This window comes from Arachis ipaensis, chromosome B01 (assembly GCF_000816755.2).
Source record: "Arachis ipaensis cultivar K30076 chromosome B01, Araip1.1, whole genome shotgun sequence".
Lineage (NCBI taxonomy): Eukaryota > Viridiplantae > Streptophyta > Magnoliopsida > Fabales > Fabaceae > Arachis > Arachis ipaensis.
This window is the reverse complement of record NC_029785.2, coordinates 36264032-36288489: the sequence shown is the minus strand read 5'-3', so window position 1 is coordinate 36288489 and position 24458 is coordinate 36264032. Positions and strand designations below refer to the sequence as shown.

Sequence of the window (24458 nt, the reverse complement as noted above, 5' to 3'; positions counted from 1 at the left end):
TTTTTTGCATGCATACAAAAATATTATTTATTTATTTAATTGATGATAATAGTACTCTATTTATGCATATTATGATTATTATTCAGTCGAAACTTCTCTTTTTCCTTTGAAACCATAAGTACCTTCTACTCGAAGCAAATATAATATTTTCACCTTAGAAATTTCATAGGATTAAACATAATTCTCATAACACCAATCTTTTAAATATTATACTATGTTGAGTTTAAAATTAAAACTAACAATATCTGATGATAACAAGTATATATATTAGTTAGATTATGATGAATTAATAGTTCAAATTGTTAGTATGATTTGATATATATATGTATATTCTAGTGTCCATGGCCCTGTTATAAAGTGAAAAGTCGAAGCCTCAAAATTATAACATTATCTTCATACAACTAGTCATACATGAGGGATATGAGTAAAATTTGATTCTTTTATTATAACTACAATTACGTAGAGAAACGAAAACACTATCATATTCAAACAGTAATGTGTGTAACCAAGAAATTATATTAACTCCTAGATACCAAATATAATTTTTTTTTTCCTTGTTTTTGAAAGATTTTTCGATTGGTATATCTCACTAAATTATTAATAAGATTTTCTTAATGTGAGAAATCAGAAAAATTATTAAAACATATTAACACTGCAAGAACTACACTAATCCAACAACAAACTAGTAATTCCATTCAAACACAACTACTTTTCATGCAAACAATATCCATTCTTCACAAAAACCAAATGCTTCCAACAAACACAAATTTCAAACGACATTACACCTTAAAGAACAATAAAAAAAGGAACCAACAAGAATAGAAATGAAAGGAACAAATGAAATGAAGAAACAATTAAAAGGAAGTATCACGTCTTAGGAAAAGCAAATTAGCATAGACAAACAATAAATGAAAGAATCGGTAGAACAAATAATAGAACTACAACATAGAAGTAAAACAAACATCAGTCGGTACGTATATTATCAAAACATTCCCTTTGCACCCTAACCTATAATCGATGTCCTCGAACTATACCCTTAGATACACAACTTTGATGAGTTTGAGCACGAAAATATCAAGATAGCAAGTTTTGTAAAATTTGGTCAAACCTTAATTAAATAAGTAATTAATTAAATATGGACGAAAATAATTGAAAAATTTAGCAATTATAATTTGATAATTTAAATATAATATTTGGATTCATTGGATTTTTTTGAGTTGGAAAATATTTTTCTGCATAAAAACGTGCATTGAAAATTTGACCGACAGTACCGGCTGAGATCAGCCTGGTACTACAGCGGAGAAAATTAATTATGAGTGAAAAAGTTAAAAATTATGATTTAAAAAGTAAAAATATTTAAAACGTAGATTAAAACGCCAATCGCAAAGGTTTTGACCCAAAGTTAGGCCAAACAGGCCATATATATGAACCGAGTCCAAGTTGGGTCTAAACCCAACATATAGTCCCTTCCTAAAGCTATTTCAGTACCACCACCCCATTCATTTGTATTTCAATGCTGTAATGAGAGAAGAGAAGGGAGAGGAGAGAAACCCTAACCTTTGAAACATTCAATCCATCATAACTTTTTCTCCGGAGCTCCGATTGTCGCACCGTTTATGGCCATGTGAAACCCTTCTCATCCTCTATAATTCTATCTAAAAAGATTGGTAAGAATCTCGAGTTCTCATACCCATTTTTGCAGTTCATGATAAATTCAAAAGATGTTTACAGATTTTGAGAAATCTTGTGATTTTGGTTGTTTAGGAGTGCTCTATAGTATGAGCTATTGGTGAGTTTCACAACCAATTTCGTGAGTGTAGGTAAGAGATCCTCAAACCCTTGTGATTTATGAGATTTCATGAACCCTAGGTTGATGTTTGTATGAAATTGTGTATATTAGAGTGTTGGATGATTTTGGGTACACCTTGGGAACTTGCAATTAGCTTGAGAAGCTTTTGGGTGAGCCTTGGAGTGGAGATTCACAAGTGAAGAGCTTAGTTTTGACTTCCAAGAGGTACGATTTTAGTTTCATTTAAATACCGTATAATGTAGTATGAAATCCTAAGCAAGATACCTCTAGGATTAGGCTTTTTTTAAATTACATATTTGGTTGGAATTGATATATGTAGTTGAGATGTTGTTGTAATTGATGATTTGGATGAGAATTGTGTGATTATGTATAGTGATGTAGTGTGATGATGCATAGTTGATGTGTTGTTGTAATTGGTGTTGAGTAGTGAATTATGTAATTATGAGCTATATATATATATATTGAATTGATGAATATTGGGTCGGAGGCCGTGAATTTTAGGCCGAACGCTAGAAAAAAGGTAAGAATGGTAAGTGGTGTTTGAATTATGTGATGATGCATGAGATTGAATGAGAATTTCAGTATTGAATGTGTGAAAATTGGAATGATTGATGGAATAGTGAAAAATGAGATTTTGAGGTGTTAAATTAATGAATTTAAGTTGAAATGTGTATATGAAGTAGGTTTGAGTTTTAGTTGAGTGTGAATAAGTGAATAGAGATAGATTGAGGTAAATTTGTTGAGTGAAAATGATTTTGGCTTGTAAACTTTTGGAAAAGTTGGTAAATACTGTTTTTGGTTAAAACTAATTTTTGACCAACTTCGGCGGGCCGCATCTCAGTCTTTTGAGTGAAAATTTTTATAAAACTAGATTTTTATGAAAATTCATTTATCGATATTTCCAACGGTTCAAGAATGGTTGAAAAATGAATTTTGTGAAAAAGATATGAAGGTTTGAAATTTGGGCTAAAAACTGATTTTTTATAATATATCAGCTTTTTCAAGTTCTGATAAGGCCTGTGCTCGTGTACACGGAAGTTGGTCTCTGTCAACACCCATGCGTATGCGAACACGGGCTACGTATGCGAGTTTTTCAAAATGACGCTCATCCGTACGGGACGCAAGTCATGCATACGAGAGTAAGTCCCACTACCCAAACCTTTCGCGTACGCGAAGGTGGTCTGCCTACGCGATTTTGTCAAGATTACACTCATGAGTACGCGAGTATGTGCATGCGTACGCGGCCACCTTGTTTTTCTGAAAAGTGAATTTTTAAGCTTTTAACCATTCTTCGAGCCTTCTAAACCTTTATAAACCCCGATAAGAGTATAGATCTAGTGTAATTAAGGATAGAAGAGTTAGAAATGAGAATTAAAGAGATGAGTTGATGAATTGGAAAGAGAAGAACAAAGTATGAAGTGAGGTATGAAGAGAATGAATGTGATAATTGATTATAATGATGAATGATGATGATGAATGAGACTAATTAAGGTTGAATATGAATTAAGAAGAGATTGAAGAGGAGATTATTAATGAGATTGGTAATGAAATTGATGTTGAGCATGATTCTGATTGTGATATACCTGCCTGGGTAGATGCAGTGGCATCGATCCACTTGCTTCGGGTTTGGTTTGAGTCTCTTAGGGTAGATGTAGTGGTTCGCCCCCACTTAATTGCTCCCGGTCGAGAATGATATGAGATTTGAGAAATTATCTGAGTTCCAGATTTTCTTGGGTAGATCTAGTGGGTCGGCTCCACTTGCTCCAGGTTGAGATCTGAGCGTCTGTTGACCCTTCAATGCAAGTTGTGACCGGGCACTTAAACTCCCAGGATTTTCCTAATGAGATGAGGTTTTGATTGATGAATGATTATATATATGAATAGACTCTTGGGGATGCGTGCTTAGGGACTGTCTAAAGTTTGCTACCGGACATGTCGGGTTGGCTTGATAACTGACAGATGAGACTCATCGGTCATAGGAGAGGCATACATCATTTTCATATGTTTGATTTGTATAGGATTGCTTAATTGTAATGGTTTGCCTAATTGTATATATTACATGATTAAATGCTACTTGCCTTACTTGAATATACTTGTGTATTCCTTGTTTGTATTGTTTGTGTTTGCTTATCTGAGAGGTCCCTCATACTGGTGTCGGTTGATGCAGAGGGCTAGTTCTGGTTCCGTTTTCTGTTGAAGAGTTGAGAAAGGCTGAGAATTGTTGACTTAGACTTAGAATTCCCTTATGATAGTTGCCAAGTTATGGATTAGAGAGAACTTAAGATGGATATAATGATTCATGGAGAATTAATATTGTTTAGTGAGTTCGTGTTGCCTTATGCAGTATCTATTTGGAACTTTTACCGTACTGGAATCCCATGGGTCGGAGATTCTCATTCCGTATATATCTTCTATTTTTCAGATACAGGTCCTGGTGCTCAGCAGTGAGCTGTGATTCATTTGAGAGATGGCAAAATTTATTGGACTTCTATTTTTCTTTTGTTTAGATTCTCTCCACAATATTTTGAAAAACTTATATGTATGTATTTATTCATTTTGAGAACTTGTCTATAGAGTCCTTTATGTATACTTTGGGAGAGATAGGAAAATACTATTGTCAAATTGATTCTTATTTCTGTAACCTTAGCCAACCTAAACTTCGCAGATCGCGACTAGTGGCTATTTACTTATGCTTACATATATATCTCCTGTCTTTATTTTGTTCTTCCTTAACGTTTTACTTTATATCTCTTTCCGAACACGCTTTATCTTTCATTTCATCAATACGTGAGTGTTCCCGATTTGCGATTTTATTTTACGCTTTTCCAGACTTCTCGTTTAATAATTCCATTCAATTATATATATGTATTATAAATCCACCTTGAGAGTCGTACCACCTTATTATCACTGACTTATGACTCGAGCATAAGGATTCAAATATTAGGGTGTTATATTATGGTATCAGAGCAGTTCGTCCTCGTGAGCTTGAGGGATGGACTACTTATGCTGCAATGCATACTCTGAATTTGTGCATATACTATTTAGGATATCTGATTGATATGTTTAGCATGAAGTTCATGAGTATACTTTTGTGAAATTAAAGTACTTAACTTGAGATGTTGGAACTGATCACCTTGATATCACTTGTTTTGTGTGGATAGGACCCGAAATGGCAACTCTTGGACGAGGTCGAGGATGGAGAGGAAATGAGAAACTCGCTTTGTCTGGTAATCAGGCCGAATTCTAGGTGGCAATGACCAACCTTGTCAACACAATGCAAGCTTGTACGACAGCTACTAACCAAGCAATGGAGAGAATGAATGGAAATGGTAACGGATCTGGAGGAAACTCAGCTGAAGGAGGTCTGATGATATTGGCAAACTTTCTGAAGGTTAATCCCCCTATTTTCAGAGGGTCGACTAATCCGACGAAAGCTAACAACTAGTTTAGAGCAATAGAGAGAGCACTGCAAGCGCAGCACGTACCTAAGGGTCAATTGGTGGAGCTTGCTGCTTATCAGCTGGCTAGAGAAGCTCATCATTAGTGGCAAGGGACTTACCATCTTCTGTAGCAAGTAAATGGAAATGAGGTAATCACTTGGGAGGTTTTCAGAGAAGAATTCTATAAGGAGTACTTCCCGAATTTGGTGAGACAAGCTAAGGAGTTGGAACTACTTCAATTGAGGCAAGGATCTATGACTGTAGCTGCGTATACGAGTAAGTTCTAGGAGTTGTGCCGTTTCTCAAGAGTTTGTCAGGGTGCTTCTGAAGGTTATGAGGAGTGAAAGTGTATGAAGTATCAGGATGGTTTAAGAGACGACATCATGCGAGCTGTAGCGCCTCTTGAGGTTAAGGTTTTGTGGAGTTGGTGAACAGGAGTCGCGTGGTGGAGGATTGTTCTAGGAAGAATGTGAATGCAAGTACTGGCCGTGGTAATTACCACAACCAAAGAGGATGTGCAAGATCCTTTGCGGTCGAAACTTCAAGCGAGGAGGATATACTTAGCAACCTCAACGTGGTTGATGCGTGAGTATCATTTGTATCTTTTCTATGTGATTTATATAGTTTTTCTGTTGATTTGTTAGAGAATTTTAGTGGATTAACCCCCATTGGATACTACTTTGAGTTTTGTGACTTTTGATTGATTTCAGATACTCTAGTAAAGAATTGGTAAAAACGGCATTAAGAAGAAAAAGAGAACCATGAATACGCATCACTGGAACAAAAAAGGGGATCGTGCGTATGCATGCGTTGTGCGTACGCATGCGTTGTGTATGCATGACCACAAGAGCTTAATTGGATCAATTATTATTGAGTGAATATGTATATATATACTTTTTATATTATAAATATATACATAAGAATTTAATGAATAAATTTGTTATTATTTTTGTTCAAAAATATAAAAAATTATGGTACAGTATTATTGTGTAATAATAATAATAATAATAATAATAATAATAATAATAATAATAATAATAATTTTATTTTACTTTTTTTTGAATTTTTGTTGAGACTAAAATGTCTGCTTTTAAAATTATTGGAAACTGATATGGGTAATTACTCTGCTGAAAAATAAATTTGAAACTGATTTGTCTGCCGGAATAAAATTTTAAAGATATTTTTGTGTATTAATTTTTTTTAAGGACAAAAATATACTTTTTAAAATCTTTGAAAAATAATTTAAGTAATTACTCTAAAAAAAACATGAAAGACCTAACATAATGTTTTATATTCTTTCTGTATTTCTGTATTTTCTCTTTTTGTATGTGAGTAAGGACCATATATAAGTATAATCCCTTCCTCCATCTTCATGCAATTTATTTATAAAATATAAAAAAAAATTAAAAACGAAATTATTGAAACACATACATCATGATGCATTATTTTCTATTTATGTTTCTTAGTTGCATCGCCCACTGCCATGTCATCTCACATCATGTGTTGTAGTTAGTGCACGGTTTTCCCACCAATGCAAAATAAATTGGTACATATGCTTGGTCAATTTTACTTTGGTTTCAACTCTGATTTGATTCGCAAATCCACCTTTCATCAGAATCAATATCTGATCAGCTTTTTGAATTCCTGGCACTACTGTAGTTTTTGTGTTGTCAGAAATCTAAATTATTCAAAGTCTTGCATTGTATTAATTACCTCACTATGTGTCATGGCCAATTAATGTCAAGGGTTGATTTTTCATTTGTCACCATATGTTAGAAACAGACGAGGAGAGTTTTTGTTATTGCATTGATATGAAAGTAGTGCTAGAAGCTTCAAGAGTCCCTATCAGATTAGAAAGATGTTGCTTATATACAAGTTAGAGACACTCTTCACATACTGTATGTAACTAGCTAACTTCTATATATTTTACCTAACTAACTACAACTATATGTATAGGCCGGTAATATTCCCCCTTAAGTTGACAATTTTGGCAACAAAACGACAACTTAGAACAACTCAGTATTACATGTCTATACAGAAATAAAAAATATAGAGAAATTGTAAGAAGAAATCAAAGAAGAGTGTCACACAATCCCCGTTAAGTAGATATCTAGCAATCCGAGCTTATTGAAGCCTGTCTTGAAAGGTCCAGGAGCTAATGGCTTTGTCAGAATATATGCGTTTTGATCTTTTGTTGAAATTGGCAGTAGCTTGATGAGGCCGGAGCTAGATTTTTCTCTTACAACATGGCAATCGACCTCGATTCATTCATGGAAGTCGGAATTAGCAGCAATGTAACGAGCGAATTCATTGTCACAATAGATGGGAATAGGTTGGAAAAGAGGCATTTGTAGGTCAGCAAGAAGATAGGAAAGCTACTGGGCTTCGCACATTGCTAGTGCAAGGGCATGATATTCGGGCTCTTCCATGATATGAGTGATGTGCCTAGATAAAATCAATAACCTGGAGTTTCAAATTTGAAAGTCATGAAAATACCCAGGTGAATTTGCTGTGATCATCAACAATTGTTAAAAAGTATTTGCATCTTTTAGAAGATGAGATGTTGGGAGGATCCTAAATAATATATATTGAATCAAAGATTGAAATGGATTTTGAAGTGCTTATTGGAAAAGGTTTTCTATCTCTTATGCTTAGCAAAGTGACACGAGTCACAGGGAGTATTAACAACATTTTTATTGAATTGAAATTGCTAAATTGAAGGATACAATTCAGATGTAAAAAGCAACTTATTAAAGGGTATATGGCCAAGCCTAAAGTACCAAAGTGTAGTGGCATCGGTCATTCAAGATGAGACTATATGCGTTGCAATGTGCAAAGCTTTTTCATCTAGGTTCGAAGGGAGCCTTTTCTTTAGTTCATACAAGCCTTCATTGAGTTCAACTGCTTCAATCTTCCTCATTGTATGGAAGTTTTGAATCTCACAACTAAACTTGTTAAAGGTGAATTGACAATTAATTGATTCAATGAGAGCTGAAACTGATATGAGATTAAGAGCAAATTCGGATAAATTATAAGACATTAGAAAGAGTTAGACTATTAGAAAATTTGACAACACCAGATATTGATGCAGTGAGAAATACTTTTATTAGGCAATTTAACCCGAATTAGTTTAATGTAGACATATGAATGAAATGCATGAAGACTAAAGGTGACATGCACTGTTGCACCTGTATCTATGATCTAGAATGCAGAATTTTGTGGTGAAAAAAATTGACATTATCATTAAGGTGCCTTCATTTGTGAGTTTTGTATCTGTGTCATGAGCAATGTGCAGTGGTTGATATTGTGCAAGTTAGTCGCTTCATGATGTTGCAAGAGAGCTAGTAAATTACGATATGCTTGGATCATCTTTCTCCTTATACAACTCAATGCAAGAGAGGGTGCAAACACACGAAGGGATTGGACTGAAGCTTTGTAGTTCTTCCCATATGCGTTTCAATTTGGTGAAGTAAGAAGTGATTGAGACATTGCCCTGTCCTGTGGAGAAGAGCTCTTCATCAGGTTCTGTAAAGATCCATCAATGAACGCCAGCTTATTATTCAATTTTAATGCTAGCCACATCAATCTTGACCAAGAATTATAATTCTTGTTATCCAAGACCAGTGAAATTAAGGAAGTACCTGGATGTTCGCCCGGGTGTAAGAAGAACGGGATTGAAGGATCCATAATCGGATTCATGGAGGCAAATTCTGAATCAGATGCGCAGCAAAATGATCAATGCATAGATCGTCTTCTTCTCTAGAACTCATGATCGGAACTCATCATCTTGTGCATGGAATCAGATGGCAAAGATAATGACATTGTCATCAGCTCTATTATGTGAGTTGAAAAGAAGAGAAGAAAGAAATAGGTGAGAAGATGAGATCAGGGGAAGAAGAAATAAGAGATTAAAGAGCATTGCAATGTGAAAAGAAGCAAAATTCTTCTTTTGGTTTGAAATCAACAAAATTGGTTAGAGGTTACAAGTGATACAAGTGGAGCATGATGAAATTTTAACAAAATTTAAGAACATTATAGAACTTAAACTTGGTCTAGAATCAAGTATAATGCAAATGGTTCTTATCAAATTAGAAGACTCATGAAACTACTTACAAGTTGTCCAACTTACATGGTCAAAGTTCTAGTCAAAATTTGCTATTTGAAGATAGGGTAGAATAGTTGCAATCTTTGACTTAGTCAAAGAATGAGTTATTATATAAGTTGATATTTATCTAACTTGTTATACAACTTGATAAAGATGAATGTAAATGAAGATTCTAGTACACACACTTGTGCATAACTTGATCAACTTGTAAACCAAATGCACCTCCACAAAATACTATATATAGGGGTTAAACCATTTGCTAATGAATGCCTTGTTTTACATAGAATTATTGAGTGAAACTTAGAGAGAAAAATAGTAAGGTCTCTCATATGTGTAATCCCTTTGTATGAATTTCTATAATACGTAAGAGAGTATTATAAACTTCTCTATATATTGTGAGAGATTGTAATTTCATCACTTTGTCATAATTATTTTTACTATTGTCTATATTCTTGTTCAGTTCCATCTATTTCTCGTTCACAAATTTTAGTTGCGTTATTTCGTCCTTATTAACTTTGGTATCTAACAGTGGTATCAGAGCTTTAGGTCCTTAGTGTTCCGCTGCAAAAGGTTCGTGTTAGAACTATGGTAACAAATTTTAAGATTGAGAAATTCAACGGGAATAACTTTTCCCATTGGAAACTGAAGATCAAGGCAATTTTGAGAAAGGAAAATTGCTTAGAAGCAATAGAAGGCAGGCCTACCGGCGCTCCTGATGACAAGTGGAAAAAGATGGAGGGAAACGCTGTTGCCAATTTACACTTGGATATGGCAGATTCCGTATTATCAAGCATCTCGGAGAAACAGACAGCAAAGGAGATTTGGGAGGCACTCACTAAGTTGTACGAGCCAAAGTCACTGCACAATAGGATATTCATGAAAAGGAGGCTCTATACTCTTCGTATGAGTGAATCTATATCGGTGACGGATCACATCAACAATCTTAATACTGTATTTTCACAATTGACAGCCATGAAGTGTCAAATTATAGAAAATGAACGTGCTGAACTTCTTTTCCAAAGTTTACCAGACTCGTATGATCAACTTATCATCAACATCACAAATAACAATATTGCTGATCAACTTCGATTTGATGATGTTGCTGCTGCTATTCTTGAACGAGAAAGTAGGCGCAAAAATAAAGATGATCGAACAGAAAGTTCTAAGCAAGCAGAAGCTTTGTCGGTGATGAGAGGTAGATCAACAGAACGTGGCTCTAGTGGGAGTCAAAGTCATGGTAGATCATGGTCTCGAAAGAAAAACCTTACTTGTTACAATTGTGGCAAGAAAGGGCACTTGAAGAAAAATTATTGGTTCAACAAGAAGAGTACAGAGAAAACTGCTAATGCAACTACCTCACATGGTTGTGTTGCAAACACCTCTAATGATGGAGATGTCTTGTGCATCGAAGTTGCTATTGGTCATGAAGACAATAAATCACTAGCTGATGTCTGGCTATTAGATTGTGCAGAAACATATCACATGACTCCACAACACGAGTGGTTTAGCACTTATGAACCTGTTTCAAAAAGGTCTATACTCATGGGAGATGATTATGCCTTAGAAATTATGGGAATCGATACCATCAAAATTAAGATGTTTGATGGTTCCATCCATATAGTTCAAGGTGTTAGACATGTGAATGGCTTGAGAAAAAATTTGTTATCCGTTGGGCTGTTGGATTCTCAAGGGTACAAGATTAATATTGAAAATAGATCATTGAAGGTGACTAATGGTGCTCGTGTGATCATGAAGGCAAAACGGCTAACAACCAATCTTTACTTGCTTTCTAGAGATACAGTTCGATACGCAGAAGCATCAGTTGCATCTGTAGACCAAGAAGACACAATGATGTTGTGGCATCACAAATTAGGCCATATGTCAGATTGTGGTCTACAGGTTCTTGCAGAATGTAGTCTCCTTCTAGGGCTCAAAATGGTGAATCTAACTTTCTGTGAGCACTATGTGATAAGCAAGCAGCATAGATTGAAGTTTGAAAGATCAACCGCTAGAAGCAAGCACATACTAGACTTGATTCATTCTGATGTGTGGGAATCACCAGAATTATCACTAGGAGGAGCAAAATATTTTGTCTCCTTCACAGATGATTACTCACGAAGAGTGTGGGTATTCTCCATCAAGAAAAAGTCAGATGTGTTTCCAGTATTCAAGGAGTTTAAAGCACGAATAGAGCTTGAAATTGGGAAGAAAATAAAGTTCTAGAGGACATACAATGGAGGAGAATACATTGATGGTGATTTCATTGCATTTTTCAAGTACGAGGGTATTCAAAGGCAATTCACGGTTGCATATACACCTCAGCAAAATGGTTTTGCAGAGCGGATGAACATAACTCTTCCAGAAAGAACTTGAGCTATGTTGCGAACTATAGGATTAGCCAAGTCTTTCTAGGCAGAAGCAGTCAAAACAGCCTGCTACGTGATTAACAGATCACCGTCAACAACAATTGGGGTTGAAAACTCCAATGGAGATGTGGCAAGGTAAGCCACCTGATTATTCTTCTCTCCATATGTTTGGATGTCCTGTTTATGTGATGTTCAATACTCAAGAAAGAACAAAGCTTGATCCTAAATCAAGAAAGTGTATCTTCTTGGGCTATTCTGACAATGCAACGGGGTATCGTTTGTGGGATTCCATCGCGCACAAAGTTATTGTCATAGAGATGTTATATTTGCTGAAAATGAATTGCAAAAGGGGCAAGAAAACAACAAGAGCACTAATAAACCACTATTTTATGGTTTATATTGTGCTAAATTGAGTGGTTTTTCATCCATTATTCTCACGCTTATTCATAGAAATCGCATGTTTTATGTTTTCCTTCCTGATTTTGTGCTATGATTGAAAACATGCTTCTTTGACCTTAATTTTATTAATATTAATTCTTCCTTTATACCATTCGATGTCTTGATATGTGTGTTAAGTGTTTTCAGAGATTACAGGGCAGGAATGGCTTGGAGGATGGAAAGGAAGCATGCAAAAGTGGAAGGAATACAAGAAGTTGAAGGAACTGCAAAGCTGTCAGCCTGACTCTCTCACACTAAAATGATCATAACTTGAGTTACAGAGGTCCAAATGATGCGGTTCCAGTTGTGTTGGAAAGCTAACTTCCGGGGATTCGCAGTGATATATAATTTGCCATAGCTGCCCCAAAGCCAGGTGACGCAAACGCGTAGATTACGCGGACGCGTGACCTGGCAAAAACGTTCGCGTGGATGACGCTTCCGTGTCACTTTGCAGCGACCTGTACGTACCAGAAATCGCTGGGGGCGATTTCTGGGGTGTTTTTGACCAAGTTTTCAGCCCATAAAACACAAATTAGAGGCTATAAAGCGGGAGAATCCATTCATTCATGAATCATTAACTCATATTCACATAATTTTAGGTTTTAGATCTAGTTTTCTAGAGAGAGAGGTTCTCTCCTCTCTCTTAGGATTAGGATTAGGATTTCTCTTAATTTTAGGATTACTTCTCTCCAGTCACAGGTTCAATGTTCCTTTAATTTATTTTCTACTTTTAATTATTCCAATACTTTTACTTGTTAATGTTCCTGATTTGGTTTATGAATTTTCCATGTTAAGATTTGAATATTTTATTTAATATATTTTGAGGTATTTCAGATTAACAATTATTTTATTCAGCTATTGATGCTTTTAATTTAATTTATATTTATTTTCCCTTTTGGCTTTGGTTAAGTAATTGGTAACACTTGAGTTATCAACTCAGCTGCTGATTGAAATTGGAATTCTCTGCTGGTTAATTTGTACTCCAATAACTCTAGTCTTTCCATAGGAGTTGACTAGGACCTGAGGATTAAATTAATTAGTCCACTTGACTTAACTAAGTGGGATTAAAACCCAATTCTCATCACCGATAATAAGGATAACTAGGATAGGACTTCTAATTCTCATACCTTGCCAAGAGTTTACGTTATAATTATTTATTTATTTTTCTTGCCATTCAAATTACTTATTCCCTATTTCAAAAACCCAAAATTCTACCTTTTTCATAGCTAATAATAAGTCATACTTCCCTGCAATTCCTTGAGAATACGACCCGAGGTTTAAATACTCCGGTTATAAATTTTAATTGGGTTTGCTTAAGTGACAACTAAAACTTTTGTAAGAAAGGAATTCTTGTCTGTCTAGAAGCTATACTTACAACGCGAATTTATTTGTGAAAATTCTAGATCGTGCGAGAGTTTCGTTCTTCAAAATGGCGCCGTTGCCGGGGAATTGCAAACGTGTGCCTTATTATTGGTTATTGTAAATATTTGCTTTTTAATTGATTTTTTCAAAAATTAGAAAAAAAAATTTCAGATTTTTATTTTAAAATTTTTTATCTTATCTTATCTTAGTTTTAAATTTCAAAATTCAAATCTTTTTAAAAAATCATATCTTTTTCAAAATCTTATCTTATCTTATTTTAAAAATCAAATTTCAAATTTCAATATTTAAATTCTAAAATTCAAAATTCAAAATTCAAAATTTAAATTTAAAATTTTAAAAATCAAACATTTTTAAAATTTAAATCTTTTTCAAATCTTTATCTTATATTGTTGACTTTTTCAAAAATTCAATTTTCAAAATTTAAGATTCAAATTTCAAATTTTCAAAATTCAAATTTCAAAAAAATTTAAAATTCAAAATTTAATTTTCAAATTCAAAAAAATTAAATTTCAAAACCTTTTAATTTAAAAACTTATCTTCTCTTACCTAACTTATCTTATCTTTTCTAATCTTAAAATCAAATCTTTTTCAAACCTTTTCTCGTATTTATTTTATTTTATTTTCCTTTGCTTGTTTATTTATTTTTGTTTTTTAATTTTTATTAGTTACTATGAGTTCTCACCCCCGTCGCTTTGAGTTTGGTTCTAATGTTGTTGAAAGGAATGGAAGCTATAACAGGAACATGCATCAAGGTCAAAACAATCAGAGATGGAAGGAGCCACGAGGATCTGATCAACCCTTTAGGCAACAACACCCTCCAAGATACCATGGACCACGACCATTCCACAATGCATGCCAAGACAATAGTTATGGTAGACCTTCTCGTAACAACCAACCCCCACCAGTTTACTATGGTCAAAAGCCATTCCGAGGTGCATACCAAGATGATAGATATAGTGGACCCCCTTGTAATTACCGACAAGCCCCATCATATGCCTGTGAACCACCTCCTTAACACAGCTTTGAACCACCACACTCACAAGCTAACTACCACCATTCACCCCCTATGACCCTAACCCTTATCCACCCCAATTCCAACCCAATTGATGCCAAGGCATCTTAGGCTAGTTTCACTAGCCTTTTTCTTTTATTTTTAGTTGTTTTATGCATTTTCTTGAGCCTTAAGTAATCATTTTGGGCCAAATAGTCATGCTTGTCTTAAATCATTCAACATGAAGATTTTGATGCAAATTCCATGAGTTTTTAGTTATATTCCTTGAATGCTATGAATGGAAGAATTCTCATGAAATTTTGCAAGACTTTGATGCAATTGTTTGGATGATTTCAGGAAAGAAGAGGCTAGGCAAGGAAGCAACAAAATCAATAAAGGAAGCTTGAATATCACATGTGGAGTTTAAGTTCCAGTTTAAGCTTAAACTGGAGCTTAAACGCCAGAATCATGAAGGCTAAGAAATGCTGAAACTGAAGTTTAACCTCCAGTTTGAGGTTAACTTTTCCCGCCAATTTTACATTCCGCAATTCTCATCTCAATCTTGATTCCGCTCAACTAGAACACACTTCTAATCCGAATTGCTCACTCAACCAATCCTTGTGGGATTCGACCTCACTCTATTGTGAGTTTTTACTTGACGATAACCGGTGCACTTGCCGGAAGGAATTTTGCCGATCGTGCAATTTCCTAAATCGTAGCATAACTAGTTTATGCGCATCACCAATCACTCCCAAGAACCACCACCTCCCTATGCACCATGTCCATATCCATCACCCTAAGAATCAAGGGAGCAACTCAAGAAAATATTTGAAAAATTTCATGCCACACTTTACCAATTGAATCAAGCGATAAATCGACTGCCTTCCCGACGTTCGGACACTCAAGAAACCCCATGGCTTCATGTGGACAATCTAATGAAGAACGTATCATGAAGGAAATACAAGAAACTCCAGTGGGCAGTACGGAGCATGACTTTATACTGGAACAAATGGAGAAAGCTGTAATTATCGAAGAAGAAGAATTGGTTGAAGACTTAGGAGATGCTGAACCTCCAGGAGAAAGTCAAGTTATAGAGCCTCCTTCAAGGACGATTGAAATTGATGTTGAGGAGGGTGTACAACCTCCAATGCACATCATGGTTGAAGACTTTAAAGAGGTTGATCAAGAGATGGATTCAATCATTAATGAACTCTTATCTACATTTGAATCCTCTCCCATTGGACTAGATATGGAGATCAAAGAAGAAGAAGCACAACCTCCCATGCCCTTGGTGAACAATGAAGAAGAGATTGAATTGGAAGAAAGCTACCAAGAGGAAGAGGTTGAAATTGAAGAAGCTTGCAAAGAGGTGGAAGTTGTCAAAGAAGAGCACAAGGGAGTGGAGCTTGTAATCACCTTGCCAAAGTTGTTAGAGACCTCTCTGCCTAAGTCACCATCCATCCCTTCATTCAAGTGGGTAAATCTTTTCTCTCTAAGCTTAATTAGCTCACTTGAATATGCTTTACTTGAGACAGATGGTCAGCTTAGAGCTCTTTGTGGCTTTAAGAGTAAGAGAGAGATGGTTAGTGGTTGGCAACACAATCCTAGGTTCATTGTGGTAGGAAGCTCACGGCTAAATTATCATGGTTGGAAGAATACTAAATTGTATGGGTCTAGAAAGTTGTTTGGCTGCTTTAGTGAGAATTTTTCGGATTGCTTATCACCCGGTTGGAACAAAGATGGTCAACAAGAAGATGGGTGTAAAAGCAAAGTCTGGGACCCCGGAATTCAGTCTAGAAATCAACACTCTTGGGCCTTGTCACTTGCTTTAACCTGCTTGAAGGCTTTCTGCGCCTAGTTTGGGATCCCGGAGGCTATTGGAATCACAAACATTGGTGGAGATTCCTGGATGAGTTCAAGCACAAGCCACCATAACAAAGGACTCCCCAAATGTCCAACTTAAGGACTTTAACTAAAAGTGCTAGGTGGGAGACAACCCACCATGGTATGATCGTTCCTTTTCTTCAATTTTAATTTTATTTTGTTTTGTTTGTTTTTGAGTTTTATTTTATTCTATTTTCATTGAACCTAGAATTATTCATAGCATCCACACTATCATTACATTTTGCATCCTGCATAAAAAAAAAACCGCACACGATGCGTAAGCGTCGCTGACGCGTCCGCGTCACAGGTGCATTAGGAAGAAAAGAAAAGTGAACAGAAAGTCACGCGAAAGCGTGGCTGGAGGCGCGCCTTAGGCATAACCATGCCCACGCGACCGTGTCAATGACGCGGCCGCGTTGTTTGCGAAATAGCCTCCCCACGCGTCTGCGTCACCCATGCGAACGCGTGGCCCTGTGAAATCGACGTAAATGGGTGTATGGCAGTAAGTTATGATGGAGTGGGGCTGGAACCATGCTAGATGCATAAGCCCTACCACGCGAACGCGTGCTCTACGCGTCCGCGTCATTTTTAAAAGAAAAGCCATTCACGCGTGCGCGTCACCCACGCGCACGCGTCACCTTGAATTTTGGCAATATGCGCTTGAGACAGAGAGTTGCGCGAACGCGAGGCTGCTCTCGTGCCACTAGCACAAATCAAGTCACGTGTCCGCGTGACCGACGCGTCCGCGTCACTTGAAAATATCGCAACCCATGCGATCGCATAACCCACGCGTCCGCGTCACATGCGGTGCACAGCTTATTTAAATCAGCCAAACTATCTTATCTTTTCTTCCCCAATCCTAATTTTCCCACCCCCTTCTTATTTCTTTCTTCTTCCTTCTCATTTTTCTTTCCTCACTACATTTACATTCTTTCATCCATTGCATTTTAATTTTGTGCATATTTTTATTTTCTTTTCTAAATTTATTATTTTACCATTGGTGTTAAATTTTCTTATTCAACTGTTACATCTTTTCTTGAATTATTTTGGTGCTTAGTGACTTACTTTACACTGTTGGGTAATACTTTATACTATTTTCATTACCTACTCTTCTCCTTTGTTGCAAATTTTTTTCAACATTGATATGCCATTTGCTTCCACTATTTTCTCAATTGCATGTTGTAGCTACCATGTAATTGTGATCCTCATTATTTGGCATTGACCCAGCCATATTTTATTTGTTTTTTATCTTTCTTTCTGGATTACTTTTCTTCTTTTCCTCTACTTTCAGGCTGGCCACCGAGAAAGAGAAAGGGAAAGCTTCTAAATGGGGAGGCAAACAAGTCCATCAGCACAATCTTTAGAGAAAAGCATTAGTTGAAGCAACCCTTCCACTTGCACATCTTAGCATGCACCGAGGACGGTGCAACCTTTAAGTGTGGGGAGGTCGATATCGATCTCCATGGGTTAGTTATTTTCTTCTCAACACCAATGTCTTATTTTCTTTATTAGTTCATTGTTGCATCTGCATATTTGATTGCATGTTTATTTGATTTTGTGCATTTAGTTACTACTTGGTTGAAGTAATATTTTCTTTTTCAAGAAATTTTTATAGTATTTCACTAATTTAAATTGAAAATTTTTTTGTTAAATTTGTTGGAAGTTGTATTTGGAACATGAATTATAGCTAAGAACACACAACCTGTGAGATTTTGAGCTTATTTGTATGGTTACATTATTTAACCGTAAATTTTTATTCTTGTGTGTTTCCTTCTCTATAATTGCAATCTTTGCTTTGTTCCATTCTATATGTCCACTATTTAGTGTATTTATATGCTTGCATATGATTGAGGCCATTATTTGTTATTAGCTCATTTATCCCAAATAAGCCTACCTTTTACATCACCCTTGTTAGCCACCTTGAGCCTTTTTATCCCCATTTATTCTGTTCTATAACCACATCACTAGCCTTAAGCAGAAAAACAATTAAATATCCCAATTGAATCTTTGGTTAGCTTAAGATAGGGATTGTGTAACAATTAAGTGTGGAAAAACTATGGGAACATGGGTTAATAAGGGAATGTGTTATGTTTTTACTTTGATAAAATATTGGGAATTTGGGTACCTACTCATGTGAGAGCAGAAAAATTAAAAATCCATGTGCATTGATAAGTTATGTTTATTTTTCTATAAAAAAAAAGAGAGAAAAAGAGAAAAAAATATTCAATAAATAAATAAATAAGGGGACAAAATTACCCCAATGCTAAGTTAAGTTAAGGAAAAGATCAATGCATATGTGATAAAAAAAATTAAAAGAAAGGTTGATGCATGAGTATGTGATGAAAAAAAATGGGAATTTTTGGGTAACTAGGCATGATTTTAGAATTACATAGAGTATGTGTATGTTAGGTGAGAACTTAGGATAATCAAGGATTCAATTTATAGCTCACTTAGCCATATATATACCCTCACCTTTACCTTAGCCCCATTACAACCTTGAAAAGACCTCATGATTTTGCATTGGTACACTAAATTTTTGTTGATTGGTTAGATGAAGAACAAAGTTTAGAAAGCATGATTAGAGAAGAGTAGAGTGGTTAACCCTAGACACTTGAGAGATTAGAGTGATATACACTACCAGTGAGGGTTCAATGCTTGATTCTATGTTCCCTGCTTTCATGAGCTATCTTCTTACAAGTTTACTTGTCTTTTATTGTATAATTTGAATTAGTGAAATCTGATTTATGTTTGTCTTGAAGAGCTTATTTACTTTTAAACAAGTAGGTAGAAACATCTTAGCATGTAGTTACATTCATATAGATAGGTTACATTTCATACATCATACCATTCCTCTTCACTCCTTTATAGCTTCCCTTGAGCTTAGCATGAGGACAAGCTAATGTTTAAGTGTGGGAAGGTTGATAAACCAATATTTTATGGTTTATATTGTGCTAAATTGAGTGGTTTTTCATCCATTATTCTCACGCTTATTCATAGAAATCGCATGTTTTATGTTTTCCTTCCTGATTTTGTGCTATGATTGAAAACATGCTTCTTTGACCTTAATTTTATTAATATTAATTCTCTCTTTATACCATTCAATGCCTTGATATGTGTGTTAAGTGTTTTCAGAGATTACAGGTCAGGAATGACTTGGAGGATGGAAAGGAAGCATGCAAAAGTGGAAGGAATACAAGATGTTGAAGGAACTGCAAAGCTGTCAGCCTGACCCTCTCGCACTAAAACGATCATAACTTGAGCTACAAAGGTCCAAATGACGCGGTTCCAGTTGCGTTGGAAAGCTAACATCTGGGGCTTCACAACGATATATAATTTTTCATAGCTTCTTCGAAGCCAAGTGACGCAAACGCGTGGATCACGCGGACGTGTGACCTAGAAAAAATGCAATCCACGCGAACGCGTGGACGACGCTTCCGCGTCACTTTGCAGCGACCTGTACATACCAGAAATCGCTGGGGGCGATTTCTGGGCTGTTTTTGACCCAGTTTTCGGCCCATAAACACAAATTAGAGGCTATAAAGCGGGAGAATCCATTCATTCATGAATCAATAACTCATATTCACATAATTTTAGGTTTTAGATGTAGTTTTCTAGAGAGAGGTTCTCTTCTCTCTCTTAGGATTAGGATTAAGATTTCTCTTAATTTTAGGATTACTTCTCTCCAGTCACAGGTTCAATGTTCCTTTAATTTATTTTCTACTTTTAATTATTCCAATGCTTTTACTTGTTAATGTTCCTGATTTGGTTTATGAATTTTTCATGTTAAGATTTGAATATTATATTTAATATATTTTGAGGTACTTCAGATTAACAATTATTTTATTCAGCTATTGATGCTTTTAATTTAATTTAGATTTATTTTTCCTTTTGACTTTGGTTAAGTAATTGGTAACATTTGAGTTATCAACTCAGCTGTTGATTGAAATTGGAATTCTCTGCTGGTTAATTTGTACTCCAATAACTCTAGTCTTTTTATAGGAGTTGACTAGGACCTGAGGATTAAATTAATTAGTCCACTTGACTTAACTATGTGGGATTAAAACCCAATTCTCATCACCGTTGATAAGGATAACTAGGATAGGACTTCTAATTCTCATACCTTGCCAAGAGTTTACTTTATAATTATTTATTTATTTTTCTTTCCATTCAAATTACTTATTCCCTATTTCAAAAATCCAAAATTCTACCTTTTTCATAGCTAATAATAAGTCATACTTCTCTGCAATTCCTTGAGAAGACGACCCGAGGTTTAAATACTTTGGTTATAAATTTTTATTGGGTTTGCTTAAGTGACAACCAAAACTTTTGTAAGAAAGGAATTCTTGTCGGTCTAGAAGCTATACTTACAACGCGAAGTTTTTTGTGAAAATTCTAGATCGCACGAGAGTTTCGCTCTTTCAAGCACTGAAGAAACTACTTCAATATACATGACTGATAAGTCTAGAAAAAAAGACCTTCTGAAGTAGAACCTGAGCAAGTTGTACAAGAACCAACTAAATCTTGCAAAACAACACGTGAATTAAGAAAACCATCATGGCATGCCGACTATGTCATGACTTGCCATGATGCATATTGTTTTGTTACTGAAGAAGGAGAACCATCAACCTTTCAAGAGGCTATTGAAAGTCCAGATTCTTCTTTATGGATGACAGCCATACAAGAAGAAATGGAAGCACTACATAGAAACAAAATGTGGGAGCTTGTCCCACTCCCTGACAGAAGGAAAGCAATTGATAACAAATGGGTTTACAAAATAAAGCGTGACAATCATGAATAGATAGAACGTTATCGTGCAAGATTGGTGGTGAAGAGATTTTCTCAGAAAGAAGGTATTGATTTTAATGAAATTTTTTCTCCAGTAGTTAGAATTTCTACAATAAGAGTAGTTCTTGCTATATGTGCTGTGTATGACTTACATCTAGAGCAACTAGATGTAAAGACTGCCTTTCTTCATGGTGAACTTGAAGAAGAAATATAAATACTCCAACCAGAAGGCTTTGAAAAATCAGGAAAAGAAAACTTGGTTTGCAAGTTAACCAAATCTCTATACGGCTTAAAGCAGGCACCGAGATGTTGGTACAAGATATTTAATTCCTTCATTATTATCCTTGATTACAACAGACTTCAGTCAGACCATTGTGCTTATTACAAGAGGTCTAGTAATGATGATTTCATAATTCTGCTGTTGTATGTGGATGACATGTTGGTGATAGGCCCCAACCAAAATCATGTCCAAGAATTAAAGACTCAGTTGGCTAGGGAGTTCGATATGAAGGATTTAGGACCAGCAAATAATATTTTGGGAATGCAGATTTGCCGAGACAGAAAAGATAGAAAGATTGCGGCGCTTCAACATGCAAGAGTGTAAGCTAATATCTACCCCACTTCCTGTCAATTTTAAATTATCTTCTGAGATGTGTCCTAGCACTAAAGCAAAAAAAAAATAGAAATGTCTCGAGTACTGTATGCATCTGTAGTGGAAAGCCTTATGTACGCCATGATTTACACCAGACCAGATATCCCTCAATCTGTCGGAATGATTAGCAGATTCATGGAAAATCCAGGAAAAGAGCACTGGAATGCTGTAAAGAGGATCCTGAGATATATCAAAGGAACCTCAAATGTTGCTTTATGTTTTGGAGGATCTGAATTTACTATCAAAGGTTATGTTGACTCTGATTTTGCAGGAGACCTTGACAAAAAAAATCCACTACGGGCTATGTGTTCACACTTGCAAGAGGTGCAGTAATTTGGTTATCAAAATTATAAACAGTTGAGCATTATCAACTACAGAAGCAGAATATATGGCAGCTACGCAATCTTGTAAGGAAGCAATTTGGTTGCAAAGGTTAATGGAGGAACTCTAGCACAATTAGGATATGATTCCAATATTTTGTGATAGTCAGAGTGCCTTGCACATCGCAAGGCATCCATCCTTTCACTCAAAAACGAAGCAAATAGGCGTTCAATATCATTTTGTTCGTGAAGTAGTGGAGGTAGGAAAAGTGGATATGCAGAAAATCCACACCAACGACAATCTTGCAGATATCATGACAAAACCAATCAATACAAATAAATTTGATTGGTGCAGATCTTCTCTTGGCCTATTGAAAATATAAAGTAGCATAAATACACCAAAGAAATAATTTTGAGTGGGAGATTATGAAAAGAAGAAGCAAAATTCTTCTTTTGGTTTGAAGACAACAAAATTGACTAGAGGTTACAAGTGATACAAGTGGAGCATGATGAAGTTTCAAGAAAAATTAAGAACATTATAAAACTTAAGCTTGGTCTAGAATCAAGTATAATGCAAATGGTTCTTATCAAATTAGAAGACTCATGAAACTACTTGCAAGTTATCCAACTTGCATGGTCAAAGTTCTAGTCAAAATTTGCTACTTGAAGATAGGTTAGATTTGTTGCAATCTTTGACTTAGTCAAAGAATGAGTTGTTACATAAGTTGATATTTATCAACTTGTTATACAACTGGATAAAGATGAATGTAAATGAAGACTCTAGTACACAGACTTGTGCACAACTTGATCAACTTGTAAACCAAAGACACCTCCACAATACTATATATAGGGGTTAAGATATTTGCTAATGAATTCCATGTTTTACATAGAATTAGGAAGTGAAACTTAGAGAGAAAAATAGTAAGGTCTCTCATATGTGTAATCCCTTTATATGAATTTTCATAATACGTAAGAGAGTGTTATAGACTTCTTTATGTATTGCGAGAGATTGTAATTTCATCACTTTGTCATAATTATTTTCACTATTGTCTATATTCTTGTTCAGTTCCATATATTTCTCATTCACAAATTTTAGTTGCGTTATTTCGTCCTTATTAACTCTGGTACCTAACATGCAAGAGCAATGGCTTACCGCACTATGTAAAAAATGATCAAAGGAAAGAAAGAAACATTAGAAACATTGGAGGGAGAGTTTTTTTTATTCCATTAATATGAAAGTAGTGATAGAAGCTTCAAGAGTGATGTTCCTTATATACATGTTAGAGGCACTCTTCACATACTACTTGTAACTAGCTAACTTCTATAGATTTTTCCTAACTAACTACAACTATATGTATAGGCTGGTAACATGTAAAGGATGATGGAACCTCCTCCATATTTATTTCTTCGATTAAGAAAGTCTTGAGACCTTTTATTTCAACTAAATTATTGAGTCCGTCAAGATAGCAGGTAATTTAACTTTTCTCTTGAAATTTTTTTATAGTTTAACCCACAAAATAAATAAGAGAATCATCACTCTCATAGTTTAGTTACTCAACATCATCCTTATTTCTTCAAGAATTGCCATCAAGATGGAAGACACTATTAGAAAAATTACTTTTAATGACAATTGATTTTGCTTTTGGCAAAAACAAAAATAACCTCCAATATATTTACTAACAATTAAACATTAATCGTCTTATTTTATTATTGTCAAAGTACACCCAATGGGTTTCTTTAAACCTGACAAAAGACTTCGTCACTACAAGAGAAACGCTAAATACCATTGAATTTACCGTCAGATTTAGCGTCACCCATTAGTGTCAGCTTTACAGACAAATTTATTGACAGTTTTGGTGTGGAATTCGTCAGGTCGAATCATTATCGGCAGATTTCCATTTCTGACGGTAAATTCGCCAGTAATAATTAGAGAAAAAACATAAAAATAGGCACTAAATTTAGTATGGGATATTCCGGCAAATTTTTTTACCGGTAAACCCAATTCGTGGGACGCTGTGTTTTGGTACTACAAGAAATGTGTTGAGTACCGTCGAAATTATCGGCAGATTCGTCAAATAAATTCGCTGGTAATTAGTTTATCGTCAGATTTACCGGCGGATTGAATCTCATGGTATAAAACGGCACTAGAAATTTTTACTCGCAATGTGTTACCGTCGGATTTATCCGCCGGTAAATCTAACGGTAATGAGCCCTAAAATTTGAAGTGCGAACCCTTTTTCCCTTCATTCTGAATCTCTTCTCTCTCTCTAACCTCTCTTCTCCC

At 35.3% G+C, this 24458-nt stretch overlaps 1 long non-coding RNA gene across 1 annotated transcript; it reads right to left on the bottom strand.

The window, feature by feature from the left end:
• On the bottom strand, positions 8333-9399 carry LOC110270505. The gene is made up of 2 exons (XR_002360126.1): positions 8892-9399; positions 8333-8775 (listed from the first exon to the last, which is right to left on the bottom strand). It is a non-coding gene; the product is annotated as an uncharacterized LOC110270505 (long non-coding RNA).